We start from the raw sequence: 13,068 nt of genomic DNA, 5'->3' as shown, positions 1-13,068 counted from the left end.
GTGTGTGTGTGTGTGTGTGTGAGAGTGTGTATGTGTGTGAGACTGCGTGACAGTGTGTATGTGTGAGAGTGTGTGTGAGTGTGTGAATGTAATATAAGAGTGTGTGTATGTCAGAGTGTGTGTGTCAGAGTGTATATGTGTGTGTCAGTGTGTGTGAGTGTGTATTTATGTGCATATGTGAGTGTGTATGTGTGTGAGAGTGTGTGTGTGTGAGACTGTGTGACAGTGTGTATGTGTGAGAGTGTGTGAATGTAGTATGAGAGTGTATGTCAGAGTGTGTGTGTCAGAGTGTATATGTGTGTGTCAGAGAGTGTGTATGTGTGTGTGTGTGAGAGTGTATGTATGTGTGTGAGTGTATGTGAGAGTGTGTGTGAGAGTGTGTATGTGTGTGAGACTGTGTGACAATGTGTATGTGTGAGGGTGTGAGTGAGAGTATGTGAATGTAGTATAAGAGTGTGTGTATGTCAGAGTGTGTGTGTCAGAGAGTGTGTGTGAAAATGTGTGTGTGTGTGTGTGTGAGTGTGTGTGTGTGTGAGTGTGATCCAAAGAAGACAACCTCAGCAACATCAGAACTAGCACTTCTGTCAGTGCTCCCCTTTTCAATCCGGAATGTTGGCGCTTTACCATTTACAAGCTCCTGGTCTTGTTAGAGCCTGTTACCACATCAAAACTCTATTTACCAAATTTGCCACATGAACAAATGATGCTGTGTTTGCTCTTTTCCCGAGGCCAGTTGTTGCCATGTTTCAGATTTTTAACCACTTCTATTTGGTCTCATGAAGAAAAATGCCAAGTCTAAAGTAGATTACAGATTTTCCCCAGTAAGTAGAGTTTCAAAATTGATTAAATTAGCTAATTTCTATGCAGGTATTAGAGAATGATAAACTAAAGCAGAGATGTGGAATCAACATTCCAGAACCACCCACAGACCACCTGGTTGCATTATTATTAGGTCTATGATATAATCTGAAGATAGTTTATTTTATTTTATTTTATTTTTAGTTTCAGATGTAGAATTTAGTGATTCATCACTTACATAACATGAAGGTAGAAGTTTAGACAACTGTCAACCTTTCCCTTTCTTAAAAATACCCAGATAGCTATTTTAAATGATTGAGTTGCCTATTTTCAGTCTTCTATTTAACAAAATAGGTAATCTAAAATTGTAACACTAGTCATTTTTTATGGGCCTCAATCCAGTTATTTTCATTTGGAACAGAACAGTACTGCGGCCCATAAATCTGTTTCGGCTTCTGCGAGTTGGCTATTGAGCAGTATGGGCGGCTCACGGGTGAGTGAAGGCTGGGGCCCAAGGAGGGGTCCTCTCCAAGGGAGCTTGGGGTCATGCGCCAGCTGTCAGTCATCTCCCGGAGTGACCTCAGCCCTGAGGACAGGCTCAGCTGCTCAGTGAAATCGCCTGGGGAGGTGTAGAAACCACTGGCCCCACGGATACTGGTTTAATTGGTCCGGAGTGTGGCCTGAATGTGACACTCACACTGAGAACCACTGCCTTAGACATTCTTTTTTTAGCTTTTCTCTTTATTTAATTTTTAAAATACCTACGCTTTTGTCTAATTAAAACGTATTCCTACTAATCTGAAACTCCCGGAGAGAGCCAACCTAGGAAGAGTGCAACAAAAAATGCCTGTGCCCACATCAGCACAGTAGCGTGACCTAAACCTTCTGGGTCATCCACGGCCTCAAGCCTCGACACGAAAGCTCAGCCCACCAAGAGAAACTATCCTAGTTTTTTCAATCCTTGCCAGAATTGCCAATTCCCACAAAAAGTTAGAAATGAGTATTTTTCTTTGTCTTCAACAATGCTATCTCTGGCTGGAAGTGCGTTCTGAAGAAACCTCTCAATTCTTCAGTTGTTGGAAGCCCATAATCAGAACCAGAGAGCTCCTGACTGGAGAAGGAAAAGAGGGAGCAGACACACACAAAGGCCCCCGTACACACCTCCGGGCGCAAAGCAGTTCTTTGCCAAAGTAGAGCTGTTCTTCTTCCTCCTGAGACCCTCAAAGATTATACCCAGTGTACTTCCCCGCCCCCGTGGAGGTGTCACCAAGGGACTCACCTCCAAGGGGATTCTTTCAAGGTTGGGTCTTTCCAGTACTTTCCCTTAGGTTTTTCAGCAAGGACTGGGATTATTCCCAACAGGATTCTGTCCTGCTCTAGGTCACCCTTCTGTTCATAAACTAGGACCCTTACTAGTTAACCAGGCCTCATTAGAATGCTAGGTTACCTGACCTCAGAAATAGGGAATAGGGGGGCGCCTGCATTTCTCTGTCGTTAAGTGTCTGCCTACAGCTCAGGGTGTGATCCCGGAGTCCTGGGATCGAGCCCCACATCGGGCTCCTCCACTGGGAGCCTGCTTCTTCCTCTCCCACTCCCCCTGCTTGTGTTCCCTCTCTCGCTGGCTGTCTCTGTCTCTATCTCAAATAAATAAATAAAGTCTTAAAAAAAAATAGGGAATAGGGCCACCTCTCTTCCTGATTTTAGGAGAGTGAAGTACAGAAAGAGCACACAGGCTTTGGGGACCAGAGGGACTGGACACATCCTCACTCTACCATCTTCCCAGTGATTTGACCCTGAGCAAGTTACTAAAGATCTGTTTTCTCTTGTTTTATTACCTATAAATAAGATTTCTTGGAATTATTCCAAAGCTTGAATAAAATAATGTCCGTGAAAGCACCTGGCAACAAGGGATCCTCAATAAATAATTACTGAAAGGAGAAGTGGATGACCGGGGCTGGATGGAGGAGGCATCCTGTATTTCACCAGTTTCTGAGATTTGAAACACCCTTGTGGGGTTTTTTTTCTTGCTTATTAATCATTAACTTACAAAACAGATACTTAAGGAAGAAGTTAAAAACTCCAATCTTCAAAACCTCTCTCTTCCAAATATCAACGTTAAAACTCGGAATGTATTCTCACACACTTTCCTCCATGCTTATACAAACAGATACTCAAGTATAGGTTTTGTGTTTCAGTTTGTTTATACAAAGGTGGGAGCACATGAAACAGTGCTTTGCAGCCTGCTTTATCCATGGACATCCTTCCAGATCTAAGCCACTTTTTAATAGCTGTATAGTAATCCCCAGTATGGTGGAAAAGACCTTCTTCAGCCATTCTCTGAAATGATAGACATTAAGTATCTTTCCAGATTTCTGCCACTAAAAACAGTGATGCAATAAGCATGTGTGTACTTACATCTCTTGTGCTTTTATTCTGTGATTACCTCATTTTTCTTTAACTGTCGCTTGGTATCACGTTTAGATACTTCAGAGCCAGAAAGCTAATTCAGGTAGGAAAGACCAGGGGAGGCCAATGCAGAGAAGTTCCTTACAATGAAAGGTTTGGACAATCTGACAAACACCAACTCATTTTCATCTATTATCATTTCCTCTTTAAAGACCATGGGTATCAATTCCTTGACACAACTGTGTGTGTGTGTGTGTGTGTGTGTGTGTGTGTGTGTATTACACAGCCTCCAAGGACTGTCATCTGCTTCCTAAATACAGGTTTGTCTCCATTTCCTGTTTGAGGGTAGAGGCAAACCTCAGCCACTCCAGTAACTATAGCCCTCAGCACAGAACCACGTAGGGAGGCTTCCCTGGAAGAGAAAGGCTCTGATTTATTGGGACCCACCCTTTTGACACTGGCATTAACCGGTGGCACTGTACTCTTCCTGATGTCTGATGCCTCTCCTCTTAGCTGAGGGATGAGCTTGTTGGCCTGGCTTTTACCCAGGTTTAATCTCACCGTTCTCAAGCCCGTCCCCCATTACTGGTTGACTCTTTCTTAAGTCCTTCACCTCTCCAAACTTTTCATCTGCATTGCAGTGACTTCCCTTCCACAGAATGTATCATCTCTGCTGTCTCTGATAGACAGCCCTGTGGCGGATATCACCAGCCATCTGCCAAAACGTACGCCTCCTCATCATGTTCGCAGTTAGAGTTTTTCCGGACAAGCAGCTGAACAGACGGGGACTACATTCCCACTCGCCATCCCCTTGGGTCAAGAAGTGACCCATCATCGACTTTCACCAATGGGATGTGAGTGGGTGTGCGGTGTCTTCATTCCAGCCGAGGCTTTTAAGGTGTTTGCGTTCTTCGCGTGTTCTCTTTCTCCTCACACCAGCTGCAATCACAAGGACGCAGAGGGTGGCAGAGCCAAAATATGGAAGGAGCCTGGGTCCCTGAGTTCACTGCATGAGCACAGCTGCCTGCCACTTACAGGATTTGCCTCGACGGTACAGGAGTGAGAAATGAACTACAATTATGTTTGAGCCATTACACTCACACTCCACAATCTCCCGTTACGATGGCTGGCATCACCGTAACTAATGCAAGTCCAAACAAGAGCAGCCACAGTGCTTTAAGAAAGCTGGACTACAACCCCAGGGCTGTGAAGATAAACCCTGTGTTCTTAACGATCGTGCCACGTGACTGCAAGAGGCCCACCTCTTTCCTCTAGATCTTCTCTAGGTCAATGACTTACCTTTTTTCAACTCATGGACCTCTTCAGTTTAGTTGAAATCCTGTCCCCCATCCTCTCTTTTTCTCTAGCCATTGGGGCAGAAACCAGAGAGGGCCAAAATGAGATCTGTCATGAACAAACAATTCATGCCAGAAACAAGAAAACAGATTTTATTATGATGCTAGAAATACATATTTATCAAGTGACTACAAGATACTTCCTCGGCGTCCGTCTGGAAGAGCCTTGGGTTTCTACAATCCTCAAGACCACATTTTGATTATTACCAGCCAGCTGAATTCTGATGCTCAGAAAACCCAATTACCTTTTGCACTGACATTCATTTATTTTCTCTAAATAAGATATGACAAATTCATTATGAGATAGGTTGATGGGTAATGAGTTTTCCAGAATATTTTAATTGAGGTTTATAGTCAGTTGTCGGTATAAATTAATATTATCTTCAATTATTTATGACTTCGTGGTCTGGCTATGCAAAACAAAATCATCTTCCTCATTTCTGAGATGACGATCCAAAAGGTATTCCATTTAGCAGCTTTGGTAGGAAACGAGTCACCAGAACTAATTAATTGGTTGTAAGAAATTCTTTGCCATAGAGTAATTTTCTTCATACCTTTCTCTATTCTAGAACAATATTCTGCTTGTGGTTATAACATGGCCTTTGTTTAAAAACTATTCCACCCACTGCCCTGCACCGCTCTATAAGTACACAAGGTGGGAAAGCAATACTTATGGGAAAAGAGATTGTATCCTCACCCTCCAGACTAAGCGCTCGAACTTTCTTGGTGATTATTTACTACTAGAGTCTCTCTTCTTTGATATTCAATCAATATCTTATTTGCTTTTTGGCTTTGCAGAAAATAGTGGCATGTATCCTGACTCTGGTGGAGCAGAGACGAGGCTGGAAGTGAGTTCTTTAATTTTCTGCCTCATAAAGTTACTTCGCTCCAGATGTCTCTTAGTTCTCAGTAGAAATTACAGTCTGTAATGACGTGTCATCTCACCTTGTGAGGGAGCTTTTTCGGTCACAGAGCATCCCCGCGTATTAGAAACGGCATTTCAAAAGACAGCCGGGAGCCCATACTTCACCTTAGGAGCAATTTAGTTAGGAGGGTTGGAGGTGAAACCGGTGGTGACTCTTACAGGCAACGAGGAGAAAGGACTTCGCTAGTTTATCACAAAGCATCTGTTTCCTCTTTCCAGTGATGTGAAGGATTCTTGTCCCTTCTGCTTAAGGAGGCTGGTGTTAAGAAATGTCATTGTCTCAAATGCAAATCAGATTGAGAATGAAGTGCCAGGCAGCTCTGTCAGGCCAAGTAATTTTTTAAGGGAAGTAATACATGCCTCCGGAGGAATAATTAGGCGTGGGATGTTTTGTATGGGAGTATAAATCCGTCTCCCTGCAGTTCTGGCTAAACCAAGAGTGGGAGTGGAAGAGAACATGGGGCTTCTCGGAGTTCCCACACTGGTCCCACACTGCAAGTGGGGATGCCTGTCCTTAAGGAGACAGAGCTTTCACTTCCTGGACGAGGCTGAGAGCAGGAGAGGCGAATGTGAGGACTGAGGAGAATAGAAGTGCTGTTCAGTAAGAGACCCCGGACCCCAACAGCACCTGCTGATGGCGGCGGCTCCACTCCGGGCCTTGCCTCCACTTCCTCCAATGCATTTTGGTGTCTGGAGCCCATTTGCCAAGCAGTTGCTCTGGGGGCTGTTGCCTCTGCGAGAGTCAGAGCTGGAGAGCCACCCAGGGTGCCTTTCAGGGAGGGGCGATTTCCTGTGAGGACGTTCTTCAGTCACCACAGTAGGACCTGGTGAGTCTTAAGCCAGGCCCACCCCAGGAGTGCTGAGGCCTACAGGCATTTGTCAAGGGCAGCCTGAGAGGGGCTGAACAATTGAGGTTTTATGAATTTTGTAGGCAATACCTAAACAATTTCAAACCTCTTTTGCGTTTCCTCTGCTTCCCAAGCTGATTTGGAGGCTACCTCCCCATAAACAGGCAAGGATCATCCAGGAAATATAAAAGAATGAGGTCTGCAGGAAAGAGGCAAATCCAACCATAAAAAATTAAAAATAAAAGTTTTTAATTATGCGCTCTTGGACTACACTTGAAATTTGTTGTCCATTTGCCCCTTATCAACGAGAGTCCTAGATAAATCAGCATGGTTTTGAAATCTCGGTTGTATTTCAAGTCTTATTTTCTCTCCCTCTCTCTTGTTTCTTTTATGGTCAGCCCAACCCCCTGATTTGCATAGCTGGTGTGCCAATATAGTACTAACAATGCTCTCCCCAATACACTAAAGGAAAAATTCTAAATGCCCACTTCCTCTTTTTAAAAGTACACACATGCGTATCACTTCCTAAATTACATTCATCGTCAAGAGTCTTAGACTATAAAATTATCCAGCAGTTGGTTTTCATCTGAGGCGGTTACCTACTTCTTCAAAACCTCACGGTTGCCTTCCTACGTCTTGGGAGTCTCTGTACTTATTAGCTGGAGCCGAATACCCTCACTCATCCTCAGAATCTTGAATTTCAAAGAAAGCAGGAAGTTCATGTACAAATGCCTCTCATTTCAGGTGTTTGCATGGATTTTCCTCCACTACCAACGACTTAGGCAAGCAGCACTGCTTTCACATCACACCAGAAAATGAAAGCCGAATCTCCAGGCTACTTCAGATTTCCGAGACAAGCAGCTATGGTCATTCCCAACTCAAAGTTACCCAGGCTTCTTGGCTCAAGATGAAAGCGTTTTCACTGGGAATTCCTTTGGCTTCAGTTTCCAGCCCAGTCACGCAAACAACCGAAAAACATGGATCAGCCTCACCACACCGCAAGTGGGGGTGCTAAGTCTTTAGGAAGATGGTAGACTTACCTTCCAAGTCCTGAAGCCAAGAGCGGGAGGGGGTGAATGGGATGATTTGCCTAAAGAAGACTGGAGGAAATGGAAGGGGTATTTGATAAAGTAGTATAAGAGGCAGCTGGCAAGGGGGGGAAATAACCAAATTATCTTGATATGTAAGTGGAGAAGTGTGGAGGGGGCTTGGACCACTGGCTTATGTACATCTCTTCCGGAAGTCGTATATGCAAATGCATTTAGGGGCCGGACTGGTAAAACAAGTAACAGAAGTGAATTAGGTGTTAAGACACTAAGGAATGAGGGACAACTCGTGCCCTGACTGAAGGGATTCACAGCTCAGTAAACCCTCACACTCATCTAACCATTGGGTTCACCTGGCTTCTGCAAGACTTTTCTAAGATTTCAAAATATTCTGGATTTGTTACAGAGTACATTACTTCTCTTAACTAATGTTTTAGCTGTATGACGTTAGCCACCACTGAAAACCATTTGAAGAGCCCCACAAGTTGTATTATTATGTTTACTGACAGAATGATATTACTACAACCTCACACAATGACAACTTTATGAGTGCCTGGAGAGATATTCTTTTCAGGTTTCAAAATTAATAATAATCAAGTTTCTCTGATGATCATTGTAAACTTTTTTAAAAAGATTTTATTTATTTATTTATTTATTTATTTGAGAGCGAGAGAGCATGCAAACCAGGGGAGGGGCAGAGGGAGAGAGAGAGAAAGAATCTTAAGCAGGCTCCACATCCAGTGGGGCTCGATCCCACCACCCTGAGATCATGACCTGAGCTGAAATCAAGAGTCGGACACTTAACCGACTGAACCACTCAGGCACCCGATCATTGTAAGCTTTTTCACTGATAATGTTTCCCTCTTTGCATTGGCCTCCAGGAAGCAGTGAACTACATTTGCAGCACACCTATAATAAATTGGATAAGAACTTGGGGTCATATGACTCTTAGTTTACTATATTATCCCTATAAGTTGCCTCAAATTCTTTGGGGAAACCAAGAAAGGTATCATAAGCAAATATCTCTATTATCTATCATCTCTCTATCTATCATCTATTTTTACTTATATATTTATCTCTATATATTTATTTTAGCCCTCTCTGGCTACCAATGCCTCCAATCTTCTCCCAGTGGCAGCATCCAGGTAGCTGCCAAAGACAGAAATCCATTTTTTTAGAAGATCAGGGGAGTACAAACCAAGTCTCGATATCAGTTATAGCCCTGAAAACCTATTTTGTCTATTGTCTCTTCCATATTTCCACGGCCATCTCGGTAATCAAATTCTGCTCTTGTGGTCAGTGGTAGCTACACTTTTTATATTCCCAGTGCATGTTCCCATTCTTCTAGTTTCTTTGGAGATCTCTTTCCCAACTCTCTGTGATTCTGCTGGGGCTCTCAGACTTGGTGCCTGACCCCTTGATCACAGGAATGGCCTAGGCAGTCACCCAGAATGGAATTCCCATGCCCCCAACCTCCTTTAATACTTGGTTTATTATTGTGCCTGTGACCCCGCAGAGGCAATCAGAAACTTCCCCGGAATTGGTATATGGATACTGGAGTTGCTAAACAGAGAAAATAAGAGTCTGGCAGTCATCTCATTCACCATGGAGAGAGACTACGCATCAGAAGCTAAGGAGAGCAGCAGAGCCGAGAGACGGTGGGGGACAAGGAGAAAAGAACTGATGACGAACTACGAGTTCTTGGATTGAGTCTGAAGCCAAATCCTCCCTTGGATATAATATTCCATTTTGCTTATACTCGTCTTGCCATCGAGCCTGACTCAAGCCACTCTCCCTCTGATTTTGATCGGGTGACCTCTGAGCTTCTTGTTTATCCCAAGATCTCCCTGGCCTCCAGGGAGACGCGACATTCTTTATTCTTAAAATGCCCTGCTCCCTGTTTTGAGCTCAAACACCATCTTCTCTGGAAAGTCTTCCTTTGCTTCCCTATGTAGAATTTGCTGTTTATTCTCCTTTGCTCCAACGGTGTCTTCGTTTGGGTAATTGCATAGTATTGTCATCGTTTTCACCTTCTTTCAGCCAGAGTTTAAGCTCCCTGAGAAAGGAAAAGGGCATTTATCTGCATTTCTGCAAACGGCACGACAGGGCTAAACAAATACACATCGAGAAAGGGTGAATGACTGAGTGATGTGCTCTCCCACCTTACGGAGAAATCCTACTCTAGCTTCTCTGTTCCTATGCGGTTCCCCACCACCATTTCCTCACAAATTCTTAGGCTCATGCAACAACTTAAAACTCCATGACTTTTCAAAACCATAGGTGTCTTAAAAGTCCTCATTTGAAATTCAATGTTCTCATAAGGCCTCTGAGGCAAAGCCAATTCTGAAGCACATTAGGCCCACCTGATATCACAACCTAATGGCTTTATGAACTGGAGAGGTTTGAGGTCCAACTTTCCATTAATTGTTTACAAAATTACAAGCATTTTTAAGAGGAAAGGACTTAAGGGGCACCCGGGTGGCTCAGTCAGTTAAACGTCTGCCTTTGGCTTGGGTCATGATCCCAGGGTCCTGGGATCAAGCCGGGCATCGGGTTCCTTGCTCCGCGGGAAGCAAGCTTCTCCCTCTGCTCCTCCCCCTGCTTGTGTGCTCACTGGCGCTCTCTTTCTCTCTGACAAACAAATAAATAAAATCTTTTAAAAAAAGAGTTAAGGACTTGAGTACAAGATATGTCAGATAATCTACCAAGCTGAGGGGCCCACATGGTGGATTGACTCTCCTCAGTTACCCGAATAGGTGTTAACAGTGACAATATTCAGAACCTCAGACGATATTCTCTGGGCGAAGATACATGTGCCCCAGGGCCATCTGGGAAGGGCGTTTAGGCTTGTTGGCTTTCCTGTTGTGCAGTCTATGGTTTCCCTTCCTGACAACCAGAGTAGAGCCTCTGCTCCCTGAACTAGAGCCAGGTCCCTTCTTGCTAACCCTCTGCTGCAGAGATGCAGAAACTAATCCTATGAGGCTAGATTGCTTTCGTGAAATTCCGAGGGCTGAATCAAAACTGGGGAGATGGGAGGCTACAGTGACATAAAGGTAGTAATAAGGATACCTTCCATGTATACTTTCTGGGGAACTAGTCGGGATCCTGTTAGCCTTGAAAAGTTATTGAAACTTCCCAGAGGTGTCCAACTTGCCCCCAGGAAGTAATCTAGACCTTTCACATTATTTCATTATCGCATATGATCTCAGAAGTTTCCTGAGAATAAGGGAAAGCAAGCAGGTGTGCTTTTTTTTTTTTTTTAGAAAGAGAAATGGACAGAGAGGGATTAAGAAGGGCATTTCCCAAGGCTTGATAACAACCATGTAGCCAAGATACACTTGTTCCATACACTTAGCCCAATGCTCTTCAAACCTGTTTGGGTAGGTCCCTCAAAAACGTTTAAAGCAACATACTCCTTGGGGCACCTGGGTGGCTCAGTCAGTTAAGTGTCCAGCTCTTGGTTTTGGCTCAGGTTGTGATCTCGGGGTCATGAGATCAAGCCCCAGATTGGGCTCCATGCTCAGGGTGGAGTCCGCCTGGGATTTTCTCTCTTCCTCTCCCTCTACCCCTCCCTCCGCTCATGTTCTAATAAATAAATAAATAAAATCTTAAAAGAAAAAAACATACTCCTCATACATTACTAAATTCACTTCAAAATTTGTCCATCATATATTTAAAGAATCGCAAAGAATATAATTTCCAGAACTTTCTAGATATAAACATTTAAAAATATGTTTGGTACCTCCAATGGAAAGTATCTTTTAAATGTATCCAATGGAATTTAAATTCCAAAGCAATTTGACTAGCGCTTCCATTTTTAAAAAATGAATAAATGAGCAAGCTCTTCTTTAACTGTTGGAAATTTTGTATTTATACCATTTCTATGTCTTGAATTTATATTTCCATTCCACTTCCCCCTAAAATTTAGTCCTAATATAATTTTGTTTCATTTTTTGAAATGGTTTACTGATCACCCTATCAAACTTCTTTGCACAAAAGTAGTATATCGATATCAATTTTTTTTATGTTTCCTGTGACCATAAGTTTCTAAGTAATAAAACTCTTCTATATTGTTACTGCTATAATTACTATTATTAATCAATTAAAACAACATAAATATATTATAAACTTTGAACAATTATAGAATAAAAAGGGAAATCATATTAGGAATGCACCTTTTATTGAGAGGAGCTTGTTTCCATTTCCAATTCATTCATGTATTCAATGAATATTACTTATTAACAGAATAAGACAAGAGTTCTCCATCATTTCTATTTCCATTTTTGTTTTTATAGATGTAAACCTAGAGAAACCTTGTTCATAAATAAGTAGATGGAAATGGAAGGTGTCTTGTTACAGCAACATCAGTCTAGTACTTTGAGCTCCCTTTGAACTGTACGCCAAAACCACATTGTGACTGATCTACCGTCAAAAATTATTTTCAGCCATCTATCAGATGACAACTCATTGGGTTCTACTTAGGTTTTGTTGACAAAAGAATTGGAGACCACTTGGCTTGCAAAAGGATATTAGTCAGTCATTAGAACCATTTACTATCTTAAACCTATCTCTGTACCCCCCAGGTATTTCTTCTCAAGTGCTTTTTACCTCCTGGGGGGAATGCATCTCAGTAAGACTGGAAGAAAAGCCATGAATTTATTGAGTAAGAGAAAATTATAAAAGGGAAGATGGGGGAAATGCCAGCAGGACAACTTTTTCAGCAGTTCCCCAACAGATCCCCCACTTTGAGAAATGGAAGTTGAAGATCTGGAAATTGATTCCCCTAAAGCTCTCTATCCCCGCCCACGTCATGGGATTTGCATACTGAAGTTGGAAGACCATTGTATTAGCTCCTTCTTCTACCACTTTTAAATATACCCTTCAAATCTGTGCCCCATCATCACACCTCGTACATCAGTCACCAACAATGCGGTGGGCACTACGCCGGTTATTGCAGGTAGAACGATCGATAAAAGAGACAAAATTCCTGGTCCTATGTGCTAGTAGAGTAGATAGACAATAAGTTATCAGAATTTGACTCCATTTTACTGTGAGCAAACTAGGGACATGTTCATGATAGAGTCAGAAATAGAAAGCTCAGGCCACTGCGGATCCTAGGACACAGCCGTCACGGCTCCCTGTAGCCTGCGAGCGCCGGGCACTGGGACTCTTGTCCTACATTTCCCCGGCACCAAGCAGAGTGCAAGCACAAAACTGGCTCTCCATACGTATTTGTTTCATCAATTGACTGAAGTTACAAGCCAAAGAAATTGTGTTCATCCTTCCAAAGTCTGATAAACCGTCCTTTAAATGAGGACCACCATAGAGTCATTTATAAAATCGTAACATTTTTAGATTCAGAAGGAAACTTAGTGACCACTTAATCCCATTTCTCCTTTGCTTTTTTTAGGAAATTGTTGATTTTCCATCAACCTTATATCCATTTCCTGTTTAAAAGTCTGTGGAAGAGCAGCTTGGAATGGCTCAGGGCTTGCTCCTGCGCTCTGAGCGGCCGGAGCAGTGGGGGCTGCAGAGCCGTCCTGAGCGGCGGCCGGGAGCTCCAGTCTTCGGTAAAGAGCGGCCGGACAGGCACGGGGACCCCTGCACACCTGCACACCATCTGAGACCGCAGGCTGAGAAGCGGTACATTCGGGACCCGGGCAGCCATTCACCCTGAAATTCCTCCGTGA

At 43.2% G+C, this 13,068-nt stretch overlaps 1 long non-coding RNA gene across 1 annotated transcript in view; it reads right to left on the bottom strand.

The window, feature by feature from the left end:
• The window catches only part of LOC125282052 (uncharacterized), a 95,519-nt gene that overhangs the window by 7,652 nt on the left and 74,799 nt on the right, over positions 1-13,068 (bottom strand). The window lies entirely within an intron of this gene.

The sequence above is a fragment of the Ursus arctos genome, unplaced genomic scaffold (assembly GCF_023065955.2).
Source record: "Ursus arctos isolate Adak ecotype North America unplaced genomic scaffold, UrsArc2.0 scaffold_20, whole genome shotgun sequence".
In the NCBI taxonomy this organism is placed as follows: Eukaryota; Metazoa; Chordata; class Mammalia; order Carnivora; family Ursidae; genus Ursus; species Ursus arctos.
This window is presented reverse-complemented; position numbering and strand designations above follow the sequence as displayed.